This window comes from Aphelocoma coerulescens, chromosome 5 (genome assembly GCF_041296385.1).
Source record: "Aphelocoma coerulescens isolate FSJ_1873_10779 chromosome 5, UR_Acoe_1.0, whole genome shotgun sequence".
NCBI classification, from domain to species: Eukaryota; Metazoa; Chordata; class Aves; order Passeriformes; family Corvidae; genus Aphelocoma; species Aphelocoma coerulescens.
Genome location: NC_091019.1, coordinates 38,324,582 through 38,344,937, shown reverse-complemented (window position 1 = coordinate 38,344,937; position 20,356 = coordinate 38,324,582). Strand labels below are relative to the sequence as shown.

The 20,356-nt window shown below is 36.6% G+C and overlaps 1 long non-coding RNA gene across 1 annotated transcript; it reads right to left on the bottom strand.

Annotated features, from left to right (window-relative positions):
- Nucleotides 1-9,304: 9,304 nt before the first annotated feature.
- Nucleotides 9,305-19,209, bottom strand: LOC138110809 (uncharacterized). The gene is made up of 4 exons (XR_011151077.1): nucleotides 18,955-19,209; nucleotides 17,206-17,304; nucleotides 15,942-16,100; nucleotides 9,305-9,650 (listed from the first exon to the last, which is right to left on the bottom strand). It is a non-coding gene; the product is annotated as an uncharacterized lncRNA (long non-coding RNA).
- Between the last annotated feature and the right edge of the window lie 1,147 nt (nucleotides 19,210-20,356).

The window sequence follows — 20,356 nt, the reverse complement described above, 5'->3', positions numbered from 1 at the left end:
TTTAAATACAAGAAAAGTTAGCTGAGATTTTTAACTACAAGTTTTTTGTTAAATAGTTTATTACCTTAAATATTATTTAAACTGTTGTGTTCTCTTTAAATTTAAAAAATTGTGTTCTCTTTACATATTAAATATACTAACTTGAAAAGCTGCTATGCTACTGATGAAAAATGTATATGTAATATAAAACTATATTGCTATGATGCAGTGGTAAGCTACAGGAAGATGGACTGTATGCCTCCTAAAAATAATTTCTGTGCATTAATTATATTTGTAAACTCATCCATAAGGACAAATTGCAAAACAACAGCAATTTTTTTTTATTTTCCTTACTGCAACTAATTATTTTTACATCGAGAAAAAATAAGGGGAAGAGATGGAAAATTCTATTGAATTGTTATTTCAGTTTACTGGAGTTCATTTTTCTAGACATCCCACACATTGCTGTGAAAAATATCAGACCTTAATTCCTCTGTTGGCCAAACCCTCATATTCACAGGCACTGTGTGGGCGTTGTACATAAACAGTTTTTCAGTGACTCTTCTGCAGACACAGAGATACAAAGGCTCTTATACCCCTCACACAGTCTGCCTTCCCTGCTGTCCAGAGAACATATGAGAGTTCTCTCTGACTTTTCAGATAAAGAATTTTGGATTCCCTAACACTGAATGCAGGTTTTTTGCACAGTAAGGCAGAAATCTCTTTTTCTACCTGATGCTCTTAAAAAAAAAATCTATTTTTAATTCATAGCATATTTTAAGAAAAACATACAAAGCTGAATAAGATTAAAACAAATCATTCCATTGCTTACATAATTTATAACCTTCTATCTAAGTCCTATGTCATCACCCAGATGAATGCAGTATTGAAATGAACCCCTGTCTGCCGTAGATCTTGAGTCCCACTGTACAACTGGGGGTAGCTAGAGTAGAATTTCCAAGGTGTAGCTAGAACATGAAAGGGAGAAAAGAGAGAAAAAGAAAACCTAAGACATGCTGAGTGAGAATTTCAACTCATAGTTCAACCAGGTCACACGAAGGTCTAATTTACATGGAAGCTTTCCTTCCCCTGTCAGTATTGATTTGGTATACTTTGTACATTAATAAGTACTAGATTTCTGTACGCAGACAGCAAACTGTAACCTCTTACAAGGGAAAAAAAAACAAGTATTAAATGTGTGTCATATAACAGAGCATTCAGTTGACTAGCATGCCAAAGAATCTTCTACTGTTAGAGATACAGGACCTGACTTGTGAGAAATTTCTCTCTTCAATATATAGCTACATATTCCACAGGGAAATATGATCATCTGTTATACAGATCCGAATTTGCTTAGGAATGTGTTTCACAATGAATAGCATTTCAATGGGCAAAGGACAAGCAATGATTGGAGTACCTTTGTAAAAAATATAGGACAAATTGCTCTTTCTGAAATGATTCTTCACTGTAACAGATTTAGCATGTGCTCAAATAAGCGTACACTCTCCTTGACAGCAGTGCCATAGTGCTTCCTCCTTACAATTTTTCTACCTGGACCTGAATTAAAAATGTGAGACATGCAGTCATTAAGCATAAAGGTCTTCTGTATTTAGGCTTGCTGTTGTGATAGACCATGTCCTGCTGTCACCTAAGCAACATTCCAGAGATACAATTTTGGTTTTTTCACAATTAAGAATGCTGGGGGGGGGGAAAAAAGAACCATCATTTTTTCCACTGCAAAAATATTTTGCTTTACTGCAATCTTGTAACAGTTTAATGGTTTACCTGGTGGAATGTATTAAGTATTTATGATCTTTTTTACACTTAATTAGATCTCACAGTTGGTTAATTGCAACTTATTAGGTAATATTAGGTTTCTGAAAAACGTTTCTCTTGACAATCTCATTAGCTTATTTAGACATTTGACAAGAGTTTTGAAGACTGAAGAGCGGTAGATGACTCAGGAAGCATACCAACACCAAGAGGATACTGTGTGACTCAGTGCTCTTTGCTCAGAAGAACAAACCACCTGTTATTACAGAGGATCTAGAGACTACAAGTCTGTGCTGCAAGCCACAGGCAAAGATATGAACTACAGAAGTTAGGTGGGAAAAGGTTCTGAGAAGAGAAAAAAACCCCTCCAAATCTATTAATCTCTTCAAACCACAACAAATGACACTTTAGGATTCCCAGATGCAGCAGATGAAGCACAACAGAACACCTCAGCAAAATGATGGCTCAGATGGTTTTCAGTTGCATTCACTTGATCCTTCAAGGAAGAGAGTAAAGGGAACAAGATAATGAAATCAAAAGATAAATCCCAGACAGGTGTTATTTAAATTACATGCATATCTGTTGAGACACAGAACTAATGGATGTACTCTCTGAGAGCAGTTGATGTTGTATCTCTTTGGGGTTTGAGGCTGGTGCTGATGTTAAGAGGAACTGTAGAGAAAAAGAACTGAGGAGAAGACTGAGAAAGTGACTGATATGAATCCTATGCAATTTTAATACGTAGAGGGAGGTAAACAAAACTACAACAAAAGTCAATCCCACACCAATATATAAGAAGGAAGGATGCTAAGAACAGAAATAGTACTCATATTGACCAAAAGAGTAATCAGGAGGTTCTGACTGTGCCTATTGTTATTATAAGACGTATTATGTTCTAAAAGAAACATCATAAATATTTGTGCCCTAAAATGTCAGTTTGGCTGATGAAATGAGAATTCATAGTGTAGGATGTGAAACCAAATACTATGAATGGAAATATGAAAATAAGAGAGATTGGCAGTTTAAATAGTTCACGTAAGTAAAACACATGATACTGGGGGCAAAAAAACCCAAAAAAGTGTAGCAGAATATTATTATTTTACCTGTACATAAGAGTCTAAGAAAATAAAGGATAACATAGGTAGAATATCCACTTGATTATCAATTTTTCTTTTAAAAGATATCATATGACCATATTGAAATTGCATCCTATGGAAATAAAAACAAGTTATCAGGGAAACTGGACAAGAAGTTATTTTAAAAATATGTTGGAAGAAGCAAACTATTGAAGTGGTAGAAAAAGATTTATTAGAGCCATTAAATAAATACTGTGTAATGTATAGTACACATCTACAAAGCCTAATAATACAAGTCAGGTCTGTATTTTTACAACACTTATTAGAATAAAGGTTTTTTTAAATTAAGCTTGCCCCAAGAATACATACTCACATGCCTCCAAGACAGCTAAAAAATGAAGTATTTATTTTGATGTACTGCTGCAAATCATAAATGAAATAAAAGTGTGAAATGAAAAATCTAACAACCTAAAACAGTAGTGAAGGAGGATGGATCAGATCATCCTGGGGCAGATTTTTTTGTATTGCTTGACTACTAAAATTGTAAGAGAGGAAGTGAAAAGACAATAAAAATTGTATTTCAATGTTCTCAAGGATGGTTAGTCACACAGGAACCCAGATTGCATAAGCACTGACCCTGGAATACCACAGGTACTTAGGCAACAAGTCAAAGATGATGATAATTGAGGACTAGCAGTTCAGTAGATTGTTCCTGACCATTCTGTGCCCGTAGATATAGCCAAGGTACTGATTAGGCTTCATGACAGACTGTCACCCTTCTTGAATCATTTTAACATAATTATGCTCCTTCAGCTATCATTTCCCTGTATTCGGCATGGACAAAGCCAATTTAAAAGCATTTCCTGTAAATGGGCAATTTTCATAGGTATTGGATGTGGTCTTGGACTTTTAAAGTTCAATATCTTTGTCATCAGACAGCTTTTGCATGGATTTACAATTTTGTGCTTGTTGGGGAGCTTAGCTGAGTATTTTAACATTCAGGCTCTTACTCTTTGCAACTATTCCCTAGTGTACAGCCAGTGAGAGAGAGAGAAAATGACTACAAGTCATATGTATTCCTCATTATTCTTAACCTTTTTTTTAAGAACTTTATTTTTTTTTCTGTATTTTCTTGATTTTCCTGCTCAGTAAAGGGAGAAATATGTCTTTGTGTTTGTGTGTATATGTATAAAAATCAATCTTCGCACATTTTGGATTATGATTAAAATGAAGGAATTCAAAGTATTTTCAATAGCTGAGCAATTATAATAAATTTTAAAGCACTCTAAAGTGACAAAAACAACAATATACCTGGCAAATACTTGAAAGAGAAACAACAGTAGGTATCACTTTGTTTGATTTTACACACTACCCACAGTTGCCTTTCCCTTGGGACACGAACATGAAACAAAACAACTCAAGGCTTACAGTGCAGTTCATTCAGACCATAGGTAAAAGCTGGGTTGAGTAATATGGAAAATTTATGTAATATACAGTACTACAAATATATTGTAGTAGAGTAGTATTATAATGTAGTATTATAACTTAGAAAAAGTGTGACAATGATGAAAGTGTTAATTTAGGTGTGATGCTAAGTTTTTGTACTAGATTTAGACAAGTCTATATAAAAACAGAAAACATTACTCTTGCAAAGAAAGAACCTGGAAAGTTCTGAGCTTTTGAATCAATAATAGGGATCATAGTTAATGTGTGGGATCTTTTAAAAAACACATACTATTCCGCATTTTCTTCCTCCATGAATAATTATGGGCTACACTACTTTTCACTAAGAAACTTTTAGTTCTGTTGCATCAAAATAAATGAGAAAAACAGTGTAATGGTTGCATAAAGGTAAATTGGTTACTCATTCCAGAAAAAGCCAGTTATAGAAATCCTGATGTGCAGAATTATTTCAAAAAATAACTCTGTATTTTCAAAATTCTGAGTTACAGTCTTTTATCATCCATTTATACAGATTGTATTTGCAGATATTTTGTAAAAATATCAAGTGATCTGACATATTTTTTCCAGTTTGTAATTTCATCTGTACCCTGTATATCTTTATTGTACTTCCACAAATTATATTTACAGTTTCATAGCATTCAAAATCTTTGTAGTGTTCATTTACACCCATCCAATGTAATTAAAGTATTTCCTGGGTCTAATAAGAGATTCAGTGGTCTATATTTCTGCACTTTCTCTCTCCCCATCCAAAACTATCTTGTTTCTCTACCTAAATCTTAAAAAACACCCATTTAATATATAGAAACAATTGTCTCTCTAGAAGATTAGTATACAGGCAGAAGAAAGCTCACTTTCCTCTAATCCTACCTCACCAATTAAGAATTTAAAATAAAGGCCTTTCTCTAAAGGAATCACACTTTAATCAATTATCTTCCATAGTGTCAGTGACTTAACTCATGCTAACATAGAACCACAGATTTAAATTCTGTTCTTAACATCACTCTCGTTACATTTCAGGTCTTTTAGACAGAGAAACTCCACAGAATAGTGTCCTGTCAATTCACCTTGGGGTATGATTCTGCTAAATTGTGCAACATTGAATTTTGCCTATTTTGTTATTTTTTTCGGTTAAATTTAACCCTGTCTGATAACCATTTTTACTTCCTCTTGGTGTCATAACTCTCTAAAGTGCAATTAATTTTAATACATAATTTTAAATCTGTGAAAGCTCCAGTTTTGTTTCTTTACAGCAGAAAAGCATTTGTTACCGATAACACCCACACATAGATTTGACTAAATTCCACTGATGTGTGTGCAAAACAGAATAAAGATACTAAGTATAAGTTATATATCCTCCTGAGAAACTAAACTGAAGTACTTTAAGGGGGTGTTTAAAAACTGAGCATAAATATGGGCCTCCTCTTCAATACGTTATGATTGATCAACAAGGATGTAAAGTGAAGCTTATTAATTCAGAAACCTGAATTACTGAAGGTTATGTATATTAAATTACAAAATCCTCATTTTTTCTTAATGAAGTTTCTTAAAGCACATGCATAATACCAAAATATCTCACATTTAACCCAGTTTTATTCCCAGAGTATTCCCAGTTCAGCTTATTTGAAGAGATGAATTCTCATTAAAAGCAAAAGGGGGCAATATAAAGGCAGCAATAATGGAATAATATATTTAAGGTCTGAGTGACCAAGGGTTTGTTTTGTTCTATGAGAGTTTACATGTTTTGAAGTAAAAGATTAACAGTTCAGCAGAATAGAACAGTCTCTGTTTTCTTTATCTTTCCATTTCTACATAATATTCAAAGCTAATGAATGGCTTTTACTAATACTATATGACAGGAAATTCAAGAGTAAAACTGAATGGGAAATGACTTTTCACATTCAAATAAACATAATTTGAGAAATTTGAAAAACTGTTGACTACAAAATAAACATTTAATCCTCAGAATTGCACACAGACATATCTTTCAGAGACATCAAATTTAAAATGCATTTAAAAATGCATCTGACTGAAGTAATCTTTTACCCATTAATGAGCAGAAACAGGTATTTTAAAAGCAATTTGGTGAAGGATTGATTTTAGGTGTTCCAGGTAAACTGTATTCTACAATATTTAATGTCACTCATCATGTTTTCCTTGACAGAAATTTAAAAACCAAAAAAGAATGAAACCAGTTTCATACTCATTGACTCTGGTAGTTTATATTCACCCTTAAAGGCATTCTCAAGGCCAAATTCCCTTATCACCCCCTCTGGCTCAGAGTCTGAGACTATAATTGGACATCATGGGAGTGCTCATCTGGAGAGAATGTCAAGTCTAGTCAACATCCTCTGATGTAGTTTCAGGCAGTCTAGACCCAGATGTACACTAGGACACTTCCCAAAGAACACGCTCCATTATGCCCTCAAGCTGGGCTGTGGAGTCTGTGTACCTGTGATTCTGAACACAGAGGAACTGCTGCTACCATCTTGTTTCACCACTACAGTGGCAAAGTGGAGAATGTTCACAAGAACCAAAATAGCTAGTTTGATTTTTCACAAGAGCCTCTGCTCTTGGAGTTCCTGCTCCGATACTAGCCAAGAGACTAGATGATAGCTGAGTTCTCTTTCAAGCACAAGCTGTAAAACTTTCCGTGAACAGGCAAATCATGACATAAAAACATAGCAAAAGTGCACACAACCCTTGCCACTTGACACCTGCTTAACTGAATTTAACACACTCATGATTTTTTCTTTCCTTCCTTGCCTTTATTCCAATGATTTATTTTGGAATAAGTGACAGTGCTGCTCATAATCAATAGGAAGGCCAGCCCTGGCTCAGAAATAAAAACAATTAAAAAAGGAGATTGACTCTTTAACCTTTACTCGCACAAAAAATTATACCCTAATATATCTGCATCCCACGTTTCTGCATTGGTCCCAGTCTGCCCAGAATTTTTTTATTTCATTCAACTCAGCAGTGAAACTAACTGCTGCATAGACAGGTGGAATAAAATTTCCTATAACTTACACAGATGCTTGACTCCTCATACGGGTTCTAGCAACTCTGGTCTGTGACAACATTAGAAATGGAATTCAACAGGGTCATTCATATAAAAATGGCTTTATGACTGCTTGGAAGACAGATTCGTTCCCAGAATTTCTTTTCCTCAGTTCTGTTAATACTCTAGGTCTATTATAGAATAAACTTGTTTTCAATCCCCCTTCCAAATGTGCCTCAGCCTTCAGGTAAAATGCACTTTACAGCAAAGTTGCACCTTAAGCATAGCTGATTGGAAACATTGTCAATAAGGATGGCTACTGGCACTCCAGTAATGAAGCAAACCTAAGGAACAGTCCATCAGAACAATGAAGGAATTCCCTGAGTTCACTTCAAAGAGTCAACAGTAATGGGAAACCAGTGCAGACCTGAGAAAATATGGGATACAACCAAAATAATTTTGAGGAGAATTCACAGCCATCAGCAAATACATTTCTTTATTCCCACTAGACTAAGAAAATTATTTAGTAACTCTTAGTACAGAGAAACTGAATAGAGGGTTGTTCAAACCAGTGCAATACTCCAAATGCATACCCATTCTGTACAGTAAGGACAGGCAGTAGGACTAAGAATCAGTTCACTTACTGTGAAGTGACACTGTGACCTTTCTATTTTTTAGGATATTACTAATAGTACTTCCAAATGAGTTATGAAAATTACAGTAAAAGCAGCATATTTTGAGAATGCCTGTGGGATTAAGAAAAACAGAGAAATACAATAGTAACGATAGATTGAACTCAGTCTTTCCCTCTCAACAAAAACTACACCTCCTACAGTTCAAAAAAAGTCTTAAATGAGTATAATATTATAGAAACATAACCTTAAACAAAGAATTTTCTGGCAATTTGTAAATCTGAAAAAGATCTACATTCAAAAACCCAATTGTTTTCTAAAATGTGAGAAATCTAAGAGAATGAAGAACAGTCACCTTAGGAAGTAAACGAACAGGTATTTTAGCCATGGCAGATATAATTTCTAAAGTACTTTCTGTGTATTCTACTAGGTAGCATGCAAGACTGCCTTTACTCCATCAACGTGACTGACTGGGAACTGCACATAGGGATTCAGTCAGTGAATACATAGTTAATGCTGGCTTCGTAAATGAGTATGAGAAATAGAAAGGTTGCACGTGTGTAAGTTGCATAAGAGATTGAAACAATGTTCTAAGTCAGATTGTCTTCAATACCTTCAGACTAAGCTTGCTAGTTGCTGCATTACTTTTATGTATTACAGACAAATATAATACATACAAAATTATACTTCATAAGGAGAGAAAATGTCATCTCATATTCAGTTTTGCTAGTGAATTACAAAGTGTAATAAATATTAACAAAATTTTTATCACCCCTTGGTTTTTTACATGTAAAATATTCAGGACTTAATAAAATACAAAATATGAAGAAATTTTTGTAATGATTTCTGAAACTGTCATTTCCACATTAAAAAATTAGCCCAAGACAATTTTTTTGGTTATTACATGACAAAAGATGTCTGGAAAGAGTGGGCTATGCAAATGAATACCAATGAATGCTTTCACATACCAAGGCATAGGCAGTTTACACAAATCCCTAATCAAAATCCAAGGAAACTGAAATCAAACTATTGTGTGACCCTTTTATTCCAAATTATGGATATTTTTGTCTTTTTAGGAAGTGAATGTTCCACAATAAGTATAGAAATTACGTGTAGAAACAGGGTCTGCTTATAATCAGTAACCAAAGAAAGCAAAAATCAAGAATGTCAAACAGGACAGATAATAAATTGGAAATGTTGCTATAAAATCTAGTTGAATAAGTGTGGGCAGGCAAATAAAGTTTGACTTTATGTGGGAAATGTGCAGTCTTACTAAAGTGTGTAGAGCTCATAGGCCTTGGAGAAAAAGTGTATATAACTTTAATTTTGGCCCACATATGCAGAAAATAAAAAAGTTTAAGATGTTTGGAACAAATTTGGAATATAGTAGGCAGAGAAAATTACTGCTAATGAAAAGAATGTTCTACTTGCCTTGCCATTACTACTGTTTCAACCTCTCACGAGAAACTTCCTGGCATACTACTACTATACTGCCATGGAGAAAGAGAGTATGAACTCCAAATTTTTTAGAAAGAAATAATAATACTGAATAATTCACCTGCAGAGGCCAGCGTTGTAGAATATTTCAGCTGTGCCAGATATAGATTCTGGCTCCTGATGAAAAATTGCAGAGGTCTGAATCAAATCAAGACTGAATTTAAAAAGATAGGTTTTGACCCCGAAGATCTCTGCCAAGATGTCAAAGCAGCTGAATCTTCCTTTTCAATTCTGAAAATGATTAAACAGCAACTCAATTGACTGATGCTCTAGGTTCTAGGATCTACATATTAATATCTGCCTATAATATCTCTGTTTTGATGTGTTTAAAAGAGCAACCTCAAGGATTTTGGTTTTGAAGTCAGTGCTAAAATTTCCACTGGTTCAATATCAAAAAATGGTAAACAAATTGCACAAATTCTGGGAATATTATATAGCTATACTATTCACATGACATGGGCAGGATCAGAGACAATGTCATAATACAGATAGTCTGTGGGTAAAGTAATAACAGCAGAAGGAAAACAAAGATAAAAACAGTCCAGAGGGGACGAGTAATGAAGAAAAGGAAAGTAGGAAGTGAGGCTATATCAGGCTCTGAGTACACAAACATGCGAAAGACTGCGTATGACCTGAAAAGGTTTAGCTACCGATGCATAGGAGGTAGAATTCATAAACAGTCATGAAAGAAATTACATATTATAATATATATAATTATATTAATATATTAATATATATAATTATATTAATGCTAACATATGAGAGGTTTGTAACTCTTTTTTCTGGATTTTTTTAGTTTTGTTTACACAGAATAAACGACCTGCTATTAAAAACCTTTGTTTTGTTTATCCCAGACACGGTATTCCCTCAGGTGTGCAAAGAATTTGTTTATGTGACAGTGGTTACAATGATATCTCTGAACCCAGACATACCTCAAAATTATCAATAATTAATTAGAACTGGTCCCTGGGCTTTCTCAGATGCATCTACAATATTTTCTGCTTGGTAAAACTCTCTTTAACTTATGAACAATACATTCATTCCCACACAGATTACGCCTGAAGCACTTGATTGCAGTTTAGCAAAAAAAACTATACACAGCTTTCTAAAGGGTATTAAATATAGGACTTAATATCAAAAAGCATAACTCTGGTACTGACCTTAGTCTTATTAACATGTTAAAAAATTCTCATCCTAAAAGCTTAACCCCATGTGGTTTTTTGGGGTTAATGACCCACAGAGGTATATTACAAAACCCAAACCAACAAACAAAAAAATATCACTGTAGCTGGGGAACTGTCCCTGGCCCTGCAAGTCTGTACTGAACGAAAATGAACAGTGGAGACAAAGAGAGGAGGTGATCTGGGGAATAACGAACGCTTGAAAGGCATGAGATACCTATAAACATGTATCCACAAAAGTCATATTGCACATATTTTGTCTTCCCTTCCAAATAAACAAGCATTTAAGAATAGCCGTGGTATCTGGGTTTCTGCAGAATATTGAGAAGGGCAACATTTCTGCATAATGCATTGCTGTTTATTCTGAAATCGTTTTAGACATTTGTAATTAACATGTGAAATAAGCTAACAGAGCAGCAGAAATATCAAAGTGCCATGAAGTCCTATTGCTAGAAACTCATGAGCTGCTTCATTAGTTCAGATCAAGACTCCTACAGAGTTTTGATTAATTTTTTTAAAGCCATATAGTTAATCTTACATAAGAAGGTAAATTGCCTGAGAAAGTATTTCTTCTTCCATGCATAATTAAGTCAATACTCACTCATGTCGAAACAAAATCAAACATCATTTTTGGTATACAAACTAGTAATGAAGGAGTGACTCATAAAGACTAAAAGAAAACTGTTAAGGAAAGGGTTAACTTTAACACCCTTCCTTTCTGTTCCCAATGTCACTAAAGAATGTACAAAGAAATTAAAATGGTTCTCATGATAAGAGTCTTTGTAGTTTTTTCAAGTTTAGTGAGAATTTAATATTAAGTTTTGAGTTGTCTCTGGTCAATCACATCAATGACAACATTGTTCATCAATTTTTATCTCTTGTAATTATGCAGAAGAACAATGTTATCATGTTTTGAATTTTATAAATGGAAGTCTAAAAACTTGTCTCTGTCATTTAATTCCCCAATATCTTTATCATCACACAAGTATGCCAATGTCCTATATAATCTGCTTATAGTCACAGATCACAAATGTTTCTGCCAATGGCTAAAGTGTTTTCTTTTATGTGTTGAAAAGTCACAATGTGAGCACAATAGACTGATCAAAAATGCTGACATGGATAACTGCAAAATGCTGCCTACTGCTACCTGTAAATACCAACAGTAACAATTAAACCTCCCTGACTTTGTTACTTTCAAAAGCAATCACACAGTGTCCCATTAACCAGACTTCCCTGCATATATTGGGCCATATTGATGAAGTTACAAGACCCCACCATTTCATTGAAATTTCAGATATATTTCTTTTGCCACATGGCATGAAAATTACTGCTACTGTTTTTCGCAGCTTCACGTGCACTGTCCTTGTTCTAGTTGAAAATTACTCATCTGATCCTCTGGCATTTTGAATGCATGCTCACCCTTTAGCAAGAGAGGAAGTTTGTGTGGCTGTTCCTTCAGTGGACAGATGATAAGTGAACTACTGGCAATAGGAAAGGCCTGCCACAATTATCTCAGTCCCAAGAGCCTAGTTATCTCATCAACACCACTACAGAAAGCTCTGGAGCTGATGCAGAGGAATCTGAATCTACTTGCAGAGTATGGGATTGCAGAGGAAGGCAGCGGCAAGGGGAGGAGATAGAAGTGATTGCATGTACTTTTGGACATACGAGCATCCACCATGGTGAAGACTTTGCAAAGGGGAGCTGGTAACACAAGTTTTTTTCATTCTATGCCAGAGAAGCTCATAACAGTATATTTAGCATAATTATCATGGCTTTTTACAAAGCTGTAGATCCTGTTCTTACCACATGATAACAGAGAGTTATGGCATAAGAATATCTATCTGTATTTTCAGGAATATAAGCTTTTTTGTTTGCAGCTAGGAACCATAGCCAATGCAGGACATCAAATGAGTCCATGCTTCCTGATGTGAGTACAAAGGGTAACTATTTAATAGCTGTGCCCAAATAAACCTGTTTCATATGGAAAGTCTGCCAGAAAAAAACAGACAAAATGTTCAAACAGCCCAATGTGTGTGAAACACTTTTGTATCCTCAGTGGACTTGTCTGCAAAGCAAAGAGCTGTGCTGAAATATGCCTGACATGTATTTCAGTGGAAATTATGGCCTACAGACTCTTACTTTCTCTCACACAATCCTGTTTCTATCGGTTAGATTCTTTTTGTGTTGTCATAGCAACAGGCAGAAACCTTACCACCCTGATCAAAATTCCCTGACATTCATCTTAGGAAGACCTCTAAGCAAGCAAGCACTTGCTTTCCTTACTATGATTTCTGACTTTTTCATCTGTATCAGAAGTATTCCTGTCAGAAAAGAGTGGTTTGCTACTTTTGAACAACACCCCTACCTCAGGGATGTTGAAGAAGTCTTTCCCATTCTGGAAGGGACCAGACTTTGTGTGAGTGCTAGCTGTGTACACCCAAAACTGTGTGTGGGTGGCAGATGTGAACTTCATTACACGTGGTTCAGTGGCTTGGTGATTCTTCCAAAATATGCTTGTTTGTGGTTTGGGTTTTTTTTAATTTTTGGTCACTTTTCTGATTTATTGATGAGTGGTCATTTTCCCCTTACTGATTATACACCATCGAATCCTCCAGTTCCTACTGAATTTCTGCCTAAAACATATCGAATATTTGTGGGGTATGCCCAGCCTCTGCCCTGGAGCGAGGCCTGCTGAGATAGGGAGATTGCACAACCTCCCAGCAGAATCCCCCTGGAAAAGGCAGCCACCTTTCAGTTACGGTGAGAAAGGACAGAGACCCATGATCCGCTTGGAGATCCTATGCAGATCCTTTGTAACCCTTTGGCTTTTACCCTCTCACACCGACCCCTGTAACCCTATAAGATCTAGCTCTCTGCTCATGCCTAGTCTCCCTTCAGTGCGGGCTAATAAAGCTGCCCCATGCGGAACTGCTGTACGAGCCTCCCGTCTCTCTCCTCCTGGTCTGGCCTGGAGATTGCCTTGCAGAGCAAGAGCTGAAATCACTAGCTGAGAATCATTAAAGAGCTGTTAGCCTCTCTGCACAGGCACTCTGGTGGCTGAGGAAAAACTACATGGACCCTGGGAAGACGGCTCGTCACAGGACCATCTCTCCGGACTGGTGTCATAGGTTAGCAAGCATAGTCCCGGAAGGGATATCCTTGCTAAGGGGTGCTTACAGCTTCCTCTGGGACCTGATAGAACCTATCAGCTGGCCAGTTTGAATATGGACAATTCTTTAAGCCACTTAAAGTTGTGACCGCCTCTGTGATCCACACTTTAGAATAGACAAACTCCCACCTCAGCTCTCTCTCATTTCCGGCGCTGGGACAGGTGGCTGCAGGTCCCGTGCAGGGGCCAGCAGGCCCGGCCAGGCCCTGCATGGGCCAGGCCGGGCCGGGCCACAGCCAGCCTGGAGCCATGGGCCTGTTCCAGCCATGGAACCCCCCCCACTGCCTTGCCGTGGGCAGCCGGAGCGGCTCGGAACCCCCCCCTCCACTGCGGCCGAGATTCAGCAAAGCGGCACCTCTGTCCGGCAGAGGTCAGTGACCAACTGCGATAAGCCACATTCCAGCTGCAAGGCCGAGGTGAGATTAACCCTTTTATTGCTGTGAAGAGCTGAAAACCTGAGGGAAGAGAGAGAGGAGATGCTTAAAGCTGAAAGTCTGTTGTGAAGCTATGATATATCAGAGTATCTTGTTGTAATTTCATGAAGATATGGGGGGTGGAGTGTTCAACTCATAAGCAGAAGCACCTGCACTGAGATAGGCAGATGCTGACGCAGCTGTAATTTCATGAGAAGTTTGGACAGAGAGAGATGAACCAGATGAACCAGATGAGGACTTTTTGCTCCAAAGAGGAAAGGAGAAAAACCTCAATTCCTAGAGATGCTTCCAGAGATAGTTTTAAAGATGAAGATGACCCTTTGCTCCCAGGGAAGGAGAAGGGCCTCTGTTTTTTTTCTGAACAGCTCAACCTTAAAATTGTACCCCAGAAAACTTTCAAGAGTGGACCCTCGAAAGCAGTTGCGGGAAAAGCTGCAAGTCGGGGGAAGGGACTCACATCGCAAGCAAAGAGACTCCTCTTCCTGAATGGACTGAACAATATTTGGAAGTGGGTGGCTGTCTCGGTGTGATACTGTTTTCATAGCATGAGCAAAAAGAGACTTCTCTTTCTAAATGGACTGAACAAGGTTATTATGGAAGTGGTAAACAGACTGAACATCTTAAGGGTTGTCTTTACATTGTCAGTGGGAGACGGGAGGAAGGTGGGGGGAGGAGGAGAGTTCTAAAGGTGGTATAATTTTTTTTTCTTCTTTTAGGTCTGTTAATAAACTTCTTTATATTCATTCAAGTTGGTGCCTGCTTTGCATTTCTCCTAATTCTTATCTCACAGAAGATAAACAGCAATGAGTATTTTAGACCAAACCACTACACTAAATTGGTGTTTCTGCCCGGTTACAAACCCAACCCGCGACAACTGGTTACGGTTTCCTGTGTCTGAGCTGCAGACCCCACACCAGCTACCACAAATATTGACTGTGAGAATGATAAATATACTGAAACAAGCAGCAGAATTCAACAGTCAAAGTTTCTTATACAGGTCTTATGTAAGTCATGACATTATATTTGGAAATGATAGAGGTGTGAGGGATGACACTCAAGAGAGTATTTCATAGCAGTAAAACTGGGATAACACAATGTATTATGGTGAGCATGTGGATACTTTGTGCTAGATCAACTCTGTTTACAGACTTTCAAGAAACAATAAATCAAGACAAACATACTCATACTTGAATATAGACATTTTGGGGTTTTTTTTTATCGTCTGTTGGAATAACATGCATGCAAATCAAAGCCTATATCGGAATAAGATTTGGGTTTGTTCAGCCTGGAGAAGAGAAGGCTCCAGAAAGGCCTTACTGCAGGCTTTCACTACCTAAAGGGGGCTAAAGGAAAGATGGAGAGGGACTTTTTACAAGAGCATTTAGTGATAGGACAAGGGGGAATAGCCTTAAATGGCAAAAGAGTATCTTATATTCAATATTAGGAAGAAATTATTTCCTGTGATGATGGTGAGACACTGGAACAGGTTGCCCAGGGAAGCTGTGGATGCCTCATCCCTGAAACTGTTTAAGACCAGGCTGGATGGACTTTGAGAAACCTGGTCTAGTGAAAAGTGTCTGTGCTCATAGTGAGAGGGAGTTGAAACTAGATGATCCTTAATGTCCCTTCCAACCTAAACCATTCTATGATCCTATGATCCTATGATCCTATTATAATTATTGTGAAAGTTAAATAGTTAGAAAGGAGTGAAATTAGGAACTGATGTAATATTTACCTCAAAAACCCAAGCAGAATTCAGTGGGAAACTGACATTACCTCATCTTCACATTTGCCTTCATAATGGCACACCAATCAGTAGACATCCAAAACATCCAATGTCTAACTCCCAGAGTAAGAGCCTATATGAATCAGGACTTGATCAGCTGCTCAATTTCTGATCAGAAACAGAATTAAGACTATTAATCATATAAACAAATATATAACTATATAATATACTAATTATTTATTTACTGATATTTTATTAGTAATACTGTATTTTTTACTGCAGTAGCAAACAGATGCCCCTTAGGCAAAGAGTGCAAGTTTTATACAAGTCTTGGTGTTTTATACAGTGCAGCAATTCTACAGTCAGTTAAAAAGTTGGAAGAAAGAATGAGTCATTTTTTTTATTTGGTGTCTATATGAATTCAACAGTGAAGTGACAAGTAAGGTAGTCAACTTGAAAATTCTTTTTTCTGAAGCAAAAATTAATTACCAGAATTTAAATTTTTATGGTAACTACAATCCAATTTCCAGTTAATGGTGTTTTACAAATCTAGATTCTTAGAATTTACACACTAATTTTTATTTCTTTAATAATATACAAAATAATTAATTTTACACCTTAAATAAGTGATAATGTATAGAGGCAATTAATCATACTATGTACTGGCAAGTAGGAAAAAATGCACTGCATAAAGTCTGAAGACCACATACACTAATATCTGGTAGCATACATGTTTGGACAGCCCATGAATAAGATTCAAGATACATCCAAATATGGTTCACATTATTTTTTGTCAAGTTACTTTAGTTATACCTCTGAACTTAATTCCAAGTCTTTATGCTTCTTTCTTAATTTAAATTACATTAATTTAGCAGTATTTTAACAAAATCCTGCACAGTGGCAGAATCAAATTATAGAGAAAGTCATATTTAGCAGAAGTACTATTAATCCTTCTTTCACAAGTAGTACTATTAAATCGTTATATCTAATTTTGTTATTGTAAAAGTTGTTCTTTAACTAGAGACATTCTATAACTAGTGATTGCATATTCACCTAAGGAGTACAGTAAGGAAACGTGAGAACTTTAGAAGAAAATTGCTACATAGACAAGCATAAGTACTGTATCCTTTACTGACTTGTCAGTCATTTGCTCCATTAATAATACCTCTATCAAAGATTTTCCTGGCCTGGTTACTTCAAGAAACATTACAGCATGATCCAGTTATAAGGTCTGAGGGAATTCCAGCCTCTGGAAATTTATTTAAGAGCACACCTGGAATTCCAGATGTACAAGGAATATGCCTTATTCCCATTGGTCCACTCTTCCACAGCGCCTTGTGTTGGTCCTCACCTCAAATAGCAATACTTCATCCTGCCCATGGAAAGAAGAGGGTGCTAAAATAATCTTTGCAGAAGAGGAGTAACGTATCAAAATTTTGAATGCTAAGTAGATGGATTTCTACTTGCAGTATATCTCTGCAGGAACATAAGAATCATAATGGATATTATTTTCTGTGTATATCTATTTGAGGAGCACGACATTTCTTTTCCTCTGCACTGACCAAGTTTTCCTCATTTCTATTAGCTGAAAAGATATTCTTCCTACCCTTTTCAGTTATTAAATAAGATGATTATTAAGGCAGGAATTTTAAGTGTGAAATTATCTAGGCCCTTAAATGCACCTGAAAATCACATAAAATCTCTTTGAAAACTGTTTTTTAAATATAGAAAGATCTTCAAATATAGCATCTAAGAGTTGCTTCTTAAACAAAAGCCCTTCCTATATTTTTTCCTGTTTTAGCCCATTTAGAAAGGATGTAGATTTTGCTTCAAAGAAGAAGGAAGTCTGAATAAGCAAAATGAAAGCCCTTTTGCTAGCAACAGGAGTGAAATATGATCTACATATCACTTAAGGTTTTGGGACTTTATGTGCCTTAATCCATTGATTCAAACAGTGTGATGTGAAAGATGTGGAAAATTTCAAAGTCTTTTTTAAACCTTCCTTCTACAGTTTCATAAAGACATAACAAAGAGAGTCCAGATTTAAAAATAAAAATAAATAAATAAATAAAACCAAATTAAAAAAAACCTCAGATGACATGCTTTGTTGCAGTTCAAAAAGAGAAGAAGCATACTTATTCTTTTTATGACTAAAATTCTGTTTTGTATGAAAGAAGAAAGGCATTTAAGGCAGCAGTACTATTCTTATAATTCATTTGCTGTTCTTATTATTAAAAACAATATTATTTTCCCAGACAAACTACTAAATAAGGTTTCTGAAATGTGTCTGTTCCCTACCTTTAAAGTGCTTGGATTAATTACAGCATGACCTGCACAATAGGGAAGAGATAAAATTTTGCCAATAAATTATGACACTTCAAAGAAATAAAAGAGGTTATTTGATATAGAATTCTGTGAGCTTCACCATACACAGGGGGGGCCCCAAGGCATTCGAATTTAGTTCAAGCTATTATAGATACATAGAATGCTTGAATATGTCTCAGTTTTGTTGAACACTTTTGAATGCATTAGCTGAAACCAAACTGCTATCCACCTATAATAGAGTGGTATTTGCATGAGTGGTGCGAGAACTTCAAAAGGTTCAGAGTTCAGATTAATTTTGGTTCTTCAGTAAGAAATATCCATGCAGGTGGCATTGCAGCCTTTTGAACTTGCAGTCTAATTTTCCTCTGGTTTCCTTCTCGCTGTCTCAGAAATTCTCTTAAAAGCTCTTCCAATATCTCTTTTTTTCTTCCTATTTATTCATGTAGTGGTGTAGAAAACTACTTTCTTTCTTTGTTATTGAATAGCTACTGCACCTCTTTTGTCCTTCATGCTTTTGAGGCCGATATTCTGAACTGACAACTTTCTACTGGAGTCTAAAATATTTGGAAATGAAACAATGAGGAAAACCCTTATGATCTGTAGCACAAGTCTGGAAATTCCTTCCAAGACTGAACAGTGCTTTCGAAATTAGCATATACTGAAACCCATGCCTTGCAATATGACATTCTGAGCATACCTGGATGACATGAATCCAAGTACTCCTTCCATCGTGTCAAAGATTTCCCAGTCCCAAAAGAATATAAATACGTCAACAGAACCTATCCCAGCAAAACAGAGAGAGATACACATGGGGTGGCCTCTCTGACCCACAGGTGAAATCAGGCTGCACAGGTGGATTGTGCCTGAAGGAATTTTAAATTTAAAAAAAATAAATTAAAAAACAAAAATAAAGCAAAGTGCCAAGTCCTGCATTTTGGTCACAAGAGCCCCATGCAGCACTACAGTCTTGGGGTAGAGTGTCTGGAAAGCTGCCTGGCAGAAAAGGACCTGGGGGTGTTAGTTGACACCCAGCTGAACATGATCCGGTGTGTGCCCAGGTGGCCAAGGTAGCCAGAGACATCCTGGCCTGTATCAGCAGTAGTGTGGCCAGGAGGACCAGGGCAGTGACCGTCCCCTGTACTCTGCATTGGTGAGGCCACATCTCGAGTTCTGTGTTCTGGGCCTCTCACTACAAGAAGGACATTGAGGTCCTGGAGCATGTCCAAGGAAGGGCAACAGAGCTGGTGAAGGGTCTGGAGCACAAGTCTGATGAGGAGCAGCTGAGGGAGCTGGGGTTTCTCAGCCTGGAGAAAAGGAGGCTCAGAGGGGACCTTATCGCTCTCTAAAACTGCCTGAAAGGAGATGGTAGGAAGGGGGGGTTAGCCTCTTCTCCCACATAACAAGTGACACAATGAAAAGAAATGGCCTCAAATAAGGCCAGGGAAGGTTTAGATTGGATATTATGAAAATTTTTTCACCTAAAATGAAGCACATCAGTTCTTTATGCCTGCTTCTAGAATTCCCTACTTTCCTTGTCAGGCTTATATGCCGATCAGTGACTGAATGGAAGTTCACTGATTACTGGAGGTAAAATAGTTACAGAGAAAAATTTTCTTGGAGTTTTGAAGTCGGCAACAATGAATCACTGACTATTTCCTTTGAATATTTTCCTTTCCTTCTGTTAAGGAAGTAAGGAAAATTTTAGCTAGATTAGGGATAACAACTGGAATAAAATAAACTCAAAATGTACAGAAAGTGGAAGTTACATTTAGATAGAAAGTGAAGCCCAGACAGAAAGCAAGACTTGGAAGCAAAACAACAAGTATAAGCTCCCTGGAAAGCTACCTCCAAGATGCGAAGCCTAACAAACAGTCTGATTTTTATCCTGGAGGAATTAGGACCAAAGAACTGTATTTGAGATACACCTAGATTTTCTGCTACTTCAGTACAAATTAACGGAAACCAGAAAACAAATCTCAAATGTCTTGTCATCAGCAAGACAGCCAAGCTTCTGCTTACTAGATAGACTGACACTTTTTTCTAAAAATGGCTTTTATTCACATTACTCTCAAAAAATCTCTAAAGTATGCATTATATAA